Here is a 12,307-nt window from a genome sequence, read left to right on the forward strand (position 1 = left end):
TATTAGTTATAGAGGTGCATTGATCCATGCCCCTCAGCAGATCAGTGTTCAGTGCCTGGGCTAGGGAAACTAGTGATCTAACCAGCAGTCTAAATTCTGTGATGAAACCTGGTTGCATGTTATCTAAGGCACATTATGCATATGCTAAGATTCATTTGCTATGTGATATAGTTAGCCTGACTGGAGTGTTATATGTGGATATTATTATTGCTACTGCTAATAATACAGAACTTCTCAATAGTATCTTATAACTAATGCCAATTGTAGTGGTGGTTTCAACACTATTCTGTACCATCAATTTGATGAGGCTGTATAGTACATACCATGGGAAGTTATTTCATGGGAGGATCTGCAGCGGTACAAACTAGTGCTATATAATTAACCAGTGTTCAGCCAATTGGATTGCTATTCACTTGGCTGAATGTTTGTATCCACATAAATGTCTCTACAGAGCAAGTCCTTAGTTCAGTAGAATGGTTCTATAGGAACAGATAGCTCTAGTTGAACTGTTGCTGGCATCCCACTATAAGATTGAGCTAGGTTTACTTTATTTCATGTTTCTAATGAAGGTGCTTTCCATGCTATAATAATTTGACATCATAAAGGCTACTGTTCATTATTTTTTGTAAAGAAATGCTTGGAAATGAAAGTTGAAATTCCAATAACTTATAATGCCTGCCACTTGAAGGTCTTAGTGTTTTATAAACTATCTTAAATTTAAACATTCCATTTTCCCTTTTTTACTGCAAGGAACACAGGCATAGAGATTTTTCTATGGGCCAGCAGTCCCCAACCCAAAAAAGTTTTTCCATCCCTAGTCTAGCCTTAGTAAAAGTAAAGGAGGACACTGGAGACTGAAGGGAAGTTATAGTTAGGATATATAGGGAAGGAGAAGAAAGAATAAGATATGTGTTTGGAGTGGAATAAAGTACTAATGAGCTCAGAATAGCAAAAGGAGTAAATGATTGAGCTAGATGACTAGCCAGGATACAGATGAAATTTTAAAGGAGAAGCTATCCATTTTATTATCTAGCCCTTTCCTTTTTTTGGAAAGTATCCTAATGCTACTCTATATAGATCCATGGTACGCTCACACTTTGAATACTGCATGAAGTTCTGATTGCCCCATCTCAAAAAGATATACAGGCAGTCCCCGGGTTACGTACAAGATAGGGACTGTAGGTTTGTTCTTAAGTTGAATCTGTATGTAAGTCGGAACTGGCGTCCAGATTCAGCCGCTGCTGAAACTGACCGCCAGTTCTGACTTACATACAGAATCAACTTATGAACCCCAAGCGTCCCCAAGTCAGCTGCTGCTGAAACTGATCAGCAGCTGATTCCAGGAAGCCCGGGGCAGAGCAACTCTGCCTCGGGCTTCCTGTAGTCAGCGCTGGTCAGTTTCAGCAGCGGCTAAATCAGGACGCCTGGGGCAGAGCAGCTGGGGTGCTGCTGGGTTGCTCCAGTAGCGCCGCTCCTCCGCACTACTGGACCAACCCAGCAGCACCCCATCTGCTCTGCCCCAGGCGTCCTGATTCAGCCGCTGCTGAAACTGACCAGCAGCGGCTGAATCAGTACCAGAGCAGCTGGGGTGCTGCTGGGTTGGACCAGTAGCACCCAGAGCAGCGCTGCGGGACCAACCGGCAGCACCCCAGCTGCTCTGCCACAGGCGTCCAGAGAAAAGCCTAGTCTGCTGGGGGAGGAGGGGCGTACTAGTTGCGCCCCCCCCCACCCCAGCAGACCAGGAAGACACGGGCGGCGGACCGAGACGCACCGCGGTCCCGCCGCCTGGGTCCTCCGCGGCTTTGCTCCCAGTCTCCCTGGTCTGCTGGAGACCAGCAGACCAGGGAGAAGGGGAGCAAAGCCTCTGAGGACGCCGGCAGAGGGACAGCTGCGGGGCGTCTGGGCTGTCCCGCTGCCGGCTTCTGCCGCAGCTTTGCAAAGCCTCGGGGAAGCCGGCAGCGGAGCACTCCAGGCGCACCTGGGCTGCCCCGCTGCCCGAGCCCCTCCGCGGCTTTGCTCTGTGTCTTCCTGGTCTGCAAAGCCGCGGGGAAGCCGGCAGCGGAGCAGTCCAGGCGCGCCTGGGCTACCTCGTTGCCCGAGCCCCCCCCTCCCCGCGCGGCTTTTTAAAGCCGTGGGGAAGCCGGCAGCGGAGCAGTCCAGGCGCGCCTGGGCTGCCCCGCTGCCCGAGCCCCTCCGCGGCTTTGCTCTGTGTCTTCCTGGTCTGCAGACCAGGGAGACGCAGAGAAAGCCACAGAGTACACGGGCGGCAGGACCGCGAGGTCCCGCAGTCCGTGTACTCCGGGGCAGCCCCGTTTGTAACTGCGGATCCGACATAAGTCGGATCCGCGTAAGTCGGGGACTGCCTGTATTAGAAATGGAAAAGATACAGAGAAGGGCAGTGAAAATGATTAAGGGTGTGAAATGACTTCTATATGAGAGATTAAATAGACTGGGACTTTTCAGGTGGGAAAAGAGGAGACTAAGTGGGGGTTATAATACAGGTCTATAAAATCATGAACAATATGGAGAAAGTGAATAAGGAAGTGTTATTTATCCCTTCATATAACACAAGAATAGGGTCACCCAATTAAATTACCAGACAGCAGGTTTTAAAAACAAACAAAAGGACTACTTCATACATTTCTCAATCCATTTGTGGAACTTTATTGCTAGGGGATGTTATGAAGCCAAAAACTATAATTGGGCTTTAAAAAAAAGAATTAGATAAGTTCAAGGAGGATAGATCCATCAGTGGCCAAGATAGTCAGGAATGCATGCACTTGATCTCCCTAAACCTCTGACTGGATGAGAAGAAGGGATGTTCGCTCAGTTCTGATCATTCCTTTTGAATCATCTGGCATTGGCCACTGTTCAAAGAAAGGGCACTAGGCTAGATGAAACATTGATCTGACCCAGTGTGGCTGTTCTTATGAACCAGTAGAGCCATTATTTGGCACTTTAATAAAGTACAGTAGTAGCTCAGTTATGAACTGACCAGTCAGCCATATACCTCAGTTGGAACTGGAAGGATGCAATCAGGCAGCAGCAGAGATTTAAAAAAAAGTAAAATGTACAGTACTGTTAAAGGTAAACCATTAAAATATAAATGGAAGGTTTTAAAAAAGACTTGGCAAACTAAGGAAACTGTTTGTTTCATTTAAATTCGAATGGTTAAAAGTAGAATTTTTCTTCTGCATAGTAAAGTTTCAAAGCTGCATTACATCAATGTTCAATTATAAATTTTGGAAAGAACAACCGTGTGTGTGTGTGTGTGTGTGTGTGTGTGTGTGTGTGTGTGTGTGTGTGTGTGTGTAAACTTTTCCTGTGGGATGACAGTGACATCATCACGTCACTCTGTGTCCATAGGAACAAGCCCCGCCCCCTCCCAGGTTGGGCATTGCGGGCCTGGCCTGGCTGGCCAGTCCTCCCTAGCGGCTGGGGGAGAGCCCTACCTGCTACAGCTGGCTTGGCCCTGGTCCTCCTCCAGCAGCTGAAGGGGGGATGAGAAACCACGGTCTGTGCTGTTCTGGTCCTTCTCCAGCAGGTGACAGGCCGAGGCTGGTGTGGCCCAGGCCCTCCCCTCCGCTCCCCAGCAGCCACGGGGAGAACCAGGTCTGCATACACCAAGAGACGGGGGTTGGTCAGCGTGGCAAGCAGAGGGCACAGCCCCCTAGTTAACAAACATTTCAGAGTTACAAACAACATCAATTCCTGAGATTATCATAACTCTGAGTTTCTATTATATTTCAAGTGCTCATTTAGGATTAAATGAAGATTTGATTAGCCAAATCAGTTGGTAATAGGCAAGTAAAGTTGTGCCACACAAACAGATCTGACTGGCCAGCACTGATGTAGGCTGGTAAACATTTGAGAGGGTAATTCCAAGGAAAAAGGATGGTATTGTAACACTCAGGCTTTACTAACGCTGAGAGATACTTTAAATATTTAGAAGTCAAGAATAGATGCTGTCAGTCTGGAGGCAGATTTACCACTGAATCCATACTGGACCACTTTAAAAGTTTTATCTGAGGATTAGATGTAAGCAAGTTATTTGGGCTAACATCTTTTGTGGAAATGACTTGTAAACGAATTTATTGGTCCCTGAATTACCGGTAATCCCACACAACGAGGAGAAAAACACAATTTCCCCCATATAAAGAATACTTAGCCATGTTGCAATTGTTTGGAGCTTAATTCTGACAGTTCTTTGAGTGATTGTGCATGTCATTCCACTCTTGGTATACCAGTTAGATATTTTTCCCTGTAGTGGTACCTGTTGGAGTGGCTCAAGCAGGGCCAGCTTTAGGCCAATTCACCCGATTCCCCCAAATCAGGTCCCGCGCCCTAAAGCCAGAAGTGTGGTGGCGTGCCGGGAGTGCTGTAGGAGGGGGCGTCGGCCCCGGAGGAGGAGTGCAGCGGCTTCCCTGTGCTGCGGGAGGGGTGAGTTGAGCGCAGGGGTTTCCCTGCATCACGGGAGGCGGAGTTGGCCCCGGGGTTTTGCAGGAATGTGGGATTCTGCCCTGTAGCTGGGGACTTAAAGGGCCTGTGACATATTTTTTGTGTGCTGGCTTTTTTTTTTTTTTTTTTCTGAACAAAAAATCCTGGTTGCCGGGGCCCCGTCAAAACTGTTCGAATTGGGCCCCCCACTTCCTAAAGCCAGCCGTGGGCTCAAGCACCCACTGCTGCTGCATGTCGCTGCATGCCTGTATAAAGGGCCCAGCTCTCAAGGGCACCTTATTCCTTCTTACCACCCATGACAGTCAATAGAATTGCTTGACTTGCTTTAGCAAGTACTCTGTATGCTCACTATAAATTTATTGTAAATAGTTTTGTAGATTATTAGTACTTAATAGTGTAGGTAAGATTGGTTACTTTTTCAGGCCCCAATTTGGGATTTCCATTTCTTGGTACCAAGGGATGCCATGGTAACAAGGGCTTCAAACACTGTGTCTCTTGCGCTAGGCTGGTGCCTGTGAATGACCCACATTGAAGTGGTTAGGGGAATTACCCTATTTGTGATTATTGCCAGCCCTGCAAAGACTTTAAAATTAGGAGAAGGAAAAACAGAAGAGCTAGACTGAAGTTTTTTTTTCATGGAGGCAGCCCTGAGGCCATCAGAGTACTTGATGCCTCAGCATCAGTTAGGAGTGTGACTCCAATGTTGCCTGAAAATTGGCACTGCCTGCCCTCCCTGGCGCCTAAGAAGAGGCATAAGACCTATAAGCAGAATACTGAAGGTATGTCTATACAGCAGTGTTATTTTGGAATAACAAAGAGCGTGTCTACACTGCAAACTATTATTTTGAAATAATGCTGAACTGGAGGACTTCTTATTCTGACTGCTGTAACCCTCATTTCACAAGGAGGAAGGGAAGTCAAATGAAGAGTGTTCTTCCTTCGACTTCCTGCTCTGTAGACAGAGCTAAAAGCCGAATTAAGCTATTCCGACTTAAGCTTCACAATTGATGTAGCTGAAGTTGCGTAGCTTAATTCGACTTTTGCCTTGCTGTATAGAAGTATCCTGTGAGAGCAGTGTTGCTGGCACTGAAATCCTCTAGGCATGGGGATAAGAGTGGCATGCAGCTGAAACTCAAGCATTGCTCTTCTTTCCTACCTCAGAAAGAGACAAGTACTGTTGAATCTGTGGCTTGATGGAGCACCACCTACATCTGTGGTCCCAAGACCATCTTGATATCGATCATGCTGGAGGCATTGTGGTAGCTAGGTTCCCCACCCCTGCAATAGGACTTTAAGGTTCAGGGGCTGGATATGGCCCCCAGCTTGCCTGGATCTGGCCCTGAAGGCTTGGGGCTCCTCCCCCAACATTGGGGATCCTGTGCTGCTGCTGAAGCAAGCCTGCCATGGGCAGAAGCTGTTTCGTGGCAGCCTCCTCTCTTCCTTCCCCCCCCCCAGCTGCTGCCTCTCATAGAGACAGCAGCACGGGGGGAGGAGGAGGCAAGTGGCACCACAGAGATGGTGCGGGGGGAAGCCCCCAGCTCCTGCTTCCTCCCCCCCATGCTGTCTCTGATGCAAAGGTAGCAACCGGGGAGGGGAGGGGGAATGCAAGTAGTCAACTCAACTAAACAATAACCCTGGGCTTATCAGTTAGTTGACTACTCACATCCCTACTCCAACCTGGTACCAGTCTCCGGCACTATTAGGAGCAGCTCCCCCTATGTCAGCAGGGGGAGAGTCATCATCATCTGTGTCAGAGATTGATTGCTACTTTTCCTATCCTCAAAGCAGGTCTTAGTACTCTACATCAAGATACAATTACTTTCCTGGGGACCCTCCGGCAGGATTACCATTTAGCTTGGGGCCCAGCATTGGTCAATGTGCCTTTTTGAAATCTTTGGAGTTTTTCCCAGTTTCTAGGTCATACTAGAGGTGTTCCTTCTCTGTTTTCCTTGGAGAGGCTACAGGAGTCAAGTCAACTCACCAGTCACCATTGTTCTTGAGCCCAGTACCAAGTGCAAGAGGGAGTTCAGAAGGACCCTGCTAGACAGCTAGTGGAGGAGTCTGTGCCGGTTTCTTTTGCATCCTACTCTGATAAGGCAGGCTCTTCAGGGGTCATCTTCCCCCTCTTCCTTCCATTGATTGGAAGGCTTACTAAAAGCTATTGAAGAAGGTGGTATCAACCTTGATGATCCAGTTGGAGGAGATTAAGGAGTCCTCCCTCCACCTTTTTGATATTCTGGCTACCACAGAGACTTAGTGAGTGCCCTCGCCAATTAATGAGGCAATTATGGATCCCATTAAGTCTTTGTAACTGAACTTGCATCGCTCTCACCTCAAAAAGGGTTTAACATAAACGTTATATTCCTTCCCAAGGGTTTGAATATCTGTTTTCTCACCCTCCTAGGATCTCTGTCAATGTCAGTAGCTATTGAACAGGAATGAGAGTGTCAATGGGGAGTAACCCCCAAATTGAAGAGTGTGAAGAAACAAGATCTGTGTGGTAGAAAAACATACGCTATTGGAAGATGCAACTGAAGATTGCCATCAACCTTCTCTTTGGGGACACTGTGATTTTAATATGTGGGCTTCCATATTAAAGTTTAGGGACATGCATGGGCATTGGGTATTGTAGGCAGAGAGAGGCTGTGACTTCCCAAACAGCACACTGTGGCTCTGTGCACACTATGCCCACAAACCAGGCCCCTTCCTGCTATTTCTAGCTATAGTCTGCCCTAACTGGTCCATGCTGGTTGTAGCTGGCCTGCCTGCCTCCCTCAACGATTTGGGGCAGCTGGTGCTCTGGGCTCCTGAGGGGGAGGGAGGAGAGTGGGGGAGGGAGGGCCTTGGGCACAAGGGAATTTCTGGGGGCTAGACTTCCTCGGTGATCAGGTCACTGGCCACCCATGGGAACATCCTATTGAAGGATGCTAAACAGGAGTTCTCCTCTTTAATTGTTTAGGGGGAATCTGTAACAAGAATGTTGCTGTAGAGTAGACTATACAGATTGCAGCAAACTCAGCAGCTAGTACGATGGTTTTTACAGTGGCCAAGCTCAGGAGCTCTTGGCTACAGTCCTTGAAGTTTCTGCAAGAAGTCAAACAGACATTACAAGACCTGCCTATTGAAGGGCCTTTAACTGACTCTAAGCTCCATATCTTGAAGTACTTGTAGGATGACTTTAAAATCTTTGGGGTTGTATACTCTGACTCCATCCAGAAAACACTTCTGCACTTATCATACCAATTGGTCTTCTGTCCCTGGTACTTATTAGTACCTGTGGAGAAGGAAACATAGAGGTTATAGACCACCCACTCCTTCTGCTTTGTATTAATGACTGTTCCATTTAGACACCCAGAGGTATTAAACACATGTTTTGATGGATTGCTTGAAGACACATGCCAGTTTCCTGATTAGGCTTGTTTGTACCTATGTATAAAAGTGCACCAGCGCTGGATGGAGCTTAATGGATGTTAGTCCATTGCCATGGCTTATATAACGTGTAGTAGTGCAGTGGCGAGTCTGGTCACTGACAACTATTATTGTACGTCATTTGGCAATAAACCTCCTCGGGTGACTTCAATCCTTTTCTGATTTGTGGTCTCTGTGGGCTCTCTCGGGAGTCTGTCATGTTAACTGATTGCGCATGGTTAACATGCTACACAGGAGAGAGAACACATTCATGCACGCAGCCAAAAGTTTATCCTCATTGAGAGAGTAGAGGACCTGTCAGGAACCCATCGGGATGACTCCCGAACCATGACTAACGACATGGGTGTCAATTATTGTATGTAAGGTGATGAGTCATTCCTGAACTAGAGCTTGGTTAAGCCAAGTGCATTTTTGTGGTAGGCTCCAGCCAATACATAAGTCAGGAGCTGGTCTGATGGCTCTGAGAGCAGGTATACAAGCTTCAAAGGAAAAACAACAGCTCAGCTCTTAGCTTGTGGATTGGCTGGAGCATAGAACAGGAATGGCTCATTCAATGCATGAGGCTTAATCAGGCAGTAGTTCAGGGATGACTCATCATCTTAGTGTGGAATTTCAATATACCCTCTCATCTACTTCTCCCTTTCCCTTTTCAGGGACTGCTATCACGAGGAGCTCCTCCTCCAGGAAGTTCAGCTTCTCCCTTAGGTAGGAGCCATAGAGGTTCCTCAGAGTCTGAGGGAAAGGGTTCTATTTCCATGATCTTTTTAATCTTGGAAGCAAATGGAGGTGTCAGGTCAGTGTTACACCCGTGCTAGCTCAACAGATATCTCAAAACCATAAAGTTGTACATGGTAACCTGGCATCCTTTATTCTTTACCTGGATTCTGGAATCTGGTATGTTGCCCTCTATTTAAAAGATTTATCCTTTCAAGTGGCAATTTATGAAGATCATAGAAAGTATCTCACATTCATAGTGACACACTCTCCTTTCAGTTCACCATGCTGCCTTTTAGCCAGCCAGCAGCTCCTCAGGTTTTCATGAAATGTATTTCAGTTCTCACTGCTTTCCTGAGATTATGAGTGCAAATCTATTACCTGGCTAATCAAATTTCTGGTTCCTATACATGTAAACAGATGCATTTTCCAGCAGAGGGGATTTCCCTAATAGATCTATTTGCAACTAAAACCAACAGGAAATTCCAGCAGTTTTGCTCTCTAAAACGTCTTTCCTAGTTCCATAACAGATGCTCTTCTGGTACCCTGGTCAAAGAGACTTTGCTATGCCTTCCTCCTATGTAGAGTGTACCTAAAGATCAAACTGGACCATTCCTGGATTATAGTGATAGCCTGAAGGTAGCCCAGGCAGTACAGGTTCTCCACTCTACTGAATGGGTCAATGGAGGTTCTAGCTTCACTTTCACTGAAACAAGACTTAATCTCCCAAGTTCATGGTCAACTGCTCCACCTGAACCAGTGGGTGCTTCATTTTAAGAGTCTGGAGCTTCCATGGCTAGATCCTAAAGAGGAGTCTTGCTCAAGCAAATTTGCAATGTGTTGTTAAATAACAAAGTTTTCTACCATGTCTACTTCCATATCAAAGTGGAAGCTGTTTGCCATCTGGTCTCATCAATCCAGTTTGATCTCAGTGTGGAACCCTGAATACGACTACAATCATTTTAGGAAACAAGTTTAAACCATCACTGTTTTTAGACTATTCTTTAAATAATCTCATCTTACTCTTCTCAACTTTGTATGATCCTTGCTCAATTTGCATCCATGTTTGAATCATGATGGTAACTTAAAGTTGTACAGAAAATCTTAAATATCATGAGGGAGACATACACATTGTCCAATCGTGTAAAACCTTTTCACACCAGTAGAGGGACACAATTTACTTTACCAATTTATACAATTTTAAAATTATGATTATTAAGACAATTCTTCTTTTCCCTGCTAAATTTTTGATGGTTGAGGTTGTTGTTTTTCAAATGTTGATTTCAATTATGCTAATGCTTAACCACTCAATTGTGCACACACAATCTGATGGGCAATTTCTTGCATATTTTTAAAGATTTTCCTTGTCTGTTTTTATACTTTTTTGCAGGCTGTGTGCATTATTGCATTTGTATTGTGTGTCTCTGCTGCTGCCCGATTGCATATGTCCCTTCCAAACAGAAGAGTATGGTTGACTGGTCAGTTTGTAACTCTGTTCTACTGTATTGTAAAAAACTTTTTTGTATATTCAGACAAGTTTTGAACTCTTCCTATAGCTGTGCTAGGATTGAATAATAAGTTGTTTCATGCAGTCTCTTTAGACTCTGGAACATTTGAAGTTGAAACCTCCAGAATTCTTATTGAATCCAGTCAGTCAAAGAGTCTGGAAAAGCCCAAGAATCAAGACTCTCCTGGATTGCCTATTTGTCTCCATAATTAAAAACCAAGATTCTTCCTTTGGAGCAAAGTAGAGTGAGTATAGTACTAGAATTTCATTCTACTTGTACTACATCTGGCTGTTTTTCAGGGAGAGAAAATAATAGCTGGAAAGGCGTATGAGGGCTTTGGAATAGGATTTTACTTTGTAATCTCCATTCACCTTAATTGAAACTGAGCAAAGGTAATCCATATCCATTATTGTTTTTTGACCTGACAAAGGGTCAGTATTCATGCATCTATAACACACTTGTAAAATTCAGATTTTTGGTTTTCAAAGACTGGGCCATTTCTGATCTTAAATATAGTGGATTTTTGTAGATTAGATGCAGTAATTTGTGCATATTATATAGTGACTATTATAATTATTATTAGTCTGATATTTGTAAAGGGTTCTGAGATCATGGGATGAAAAGTGTTTTTTATTAACTAAAAATATTTGTAGAATCTATATGTCATGATCTCTATTTTCTTGTAAGAGAAATGTTTTAGTAGTCCTCGCATGCTTTCGTGGACTCTATGATTTGTACTTTCATGTCATATTACATGTATAACAAATTGAAAGAAGGTAAGATACCAAATTAATTCATCTAACTAAAACTTTACCACATAGGGCAGGCAGTAAGTGGATGGTTGACTGAGAAAGGTATCACCTTGGAGAATATGCCATCATTAGGGGCCTGCTGACTGTCCTTGCCCTCATTACAATAGAAGGTATTCAGCAACAGGCAGGATCACCCATAAGTACATTTCATCACTGGCATGTGTATCAGTATGAGCACAACTAGTGAATTTTTGTCATTCATATCACACTGATGTAACTTGATATTGTTTCTGTGGGAAATGTCCTGAAAGCCCTTTTAGAGTAGCCTGTGTTAATTAGCTGTAATGTACCTGTTCTGTTATCTTTCTAAGTAATCCTGATTTTTATATCCTTTTGCAACTTTCTGAGGTCTACTGAAAATCTGTTTTAAATGAACTTCATAGTATCAGTTAATCTTGTGTTTCTGTGTAAGGACAACTTAAAGACTAATATTCTTTAAAACAACTTTCCCCTTTTATCTTGTGTTTTTACCGTTGTGTAAATGTAAACAATACAAAAAAGAATAAGTTGAAAGTTTCTGTAAACTATATGCCATTGTAATAGGAGTACATTTAATCTTCAACCACAGGGGAAACTATATTAATCGTATTAAAAATTAGTTATGGCCTTCAGTAGCTACATGGGAGGGCTGCAGCTAAACTTAATAACATACATTATTTCTAGCTGCCTTTGCTGTGCACCAAAAGCATTGAACACTAACAGCTTCTTCAAACATGTCTCTTCTTAAAACAACTTTTAAATCAAATTGAGGATCAATGTGTTCATGGTTAAAGGATATGAAAATATTGTTGTAAAGCTGAGGGCTTGTATACTCAACCTTATACATTATAATGGGATGAGATGGGAGGGAAGAGATTGATCCAATCAGCATAACTTCATAGTCCAATAGTTTATACCCTAATAATCTCTGCAAGTAAATTTACTCTGGGAAGTATGTATGTTTGAGAGCCAAACTTTAATCCATTTTATTGTACACATTCATTCTACAATGTGCACATGGCTTTGAAATCCTAATGTAACATCATATATAGACATTTCAGCATTAAGAAGAGTGATTGTTTGTTAGCTAGCAAAAAATGGATGGGAGTAATTACAGTAATTCCTCATTTAACACGTGCCCGCTTAACACGTTTTCACGATAGCATGATTTTTTTTTAGGGAACATTTTTTGAATTACACGACCATCCCCGGAATAACACGATTTCCCCAGCTGGCCTGTTGCTGATGGCTTCCCCCGCCTCCCTGCAAAGCGGCGGAGGGTTCACCGCTCGCCGCGCCGTTCCCCGGCGACTCCCCCTTGCCAGATGCAGTGCAGGTCCCGGCAGACCTGTCACAGGGGCATACTCCCAAACCAATCTCCCTCCCCTCTCCTCTCTTTCCCTTCCC

The sequence above is a fragment of the Pelodiscus sinensis genome, chromosome 1, assembly GCF_049634645.1.
Source record: "Pelodiscus sinensis isolate JC-2024 chromosome 1, ASM4963464v1, whole genome shotgun sequence".
NCBI lineage: Eukaryota > Metazoa > Chordata > Testudines > Trionychidae > Pelodiscus > Pelodiscus sinensis.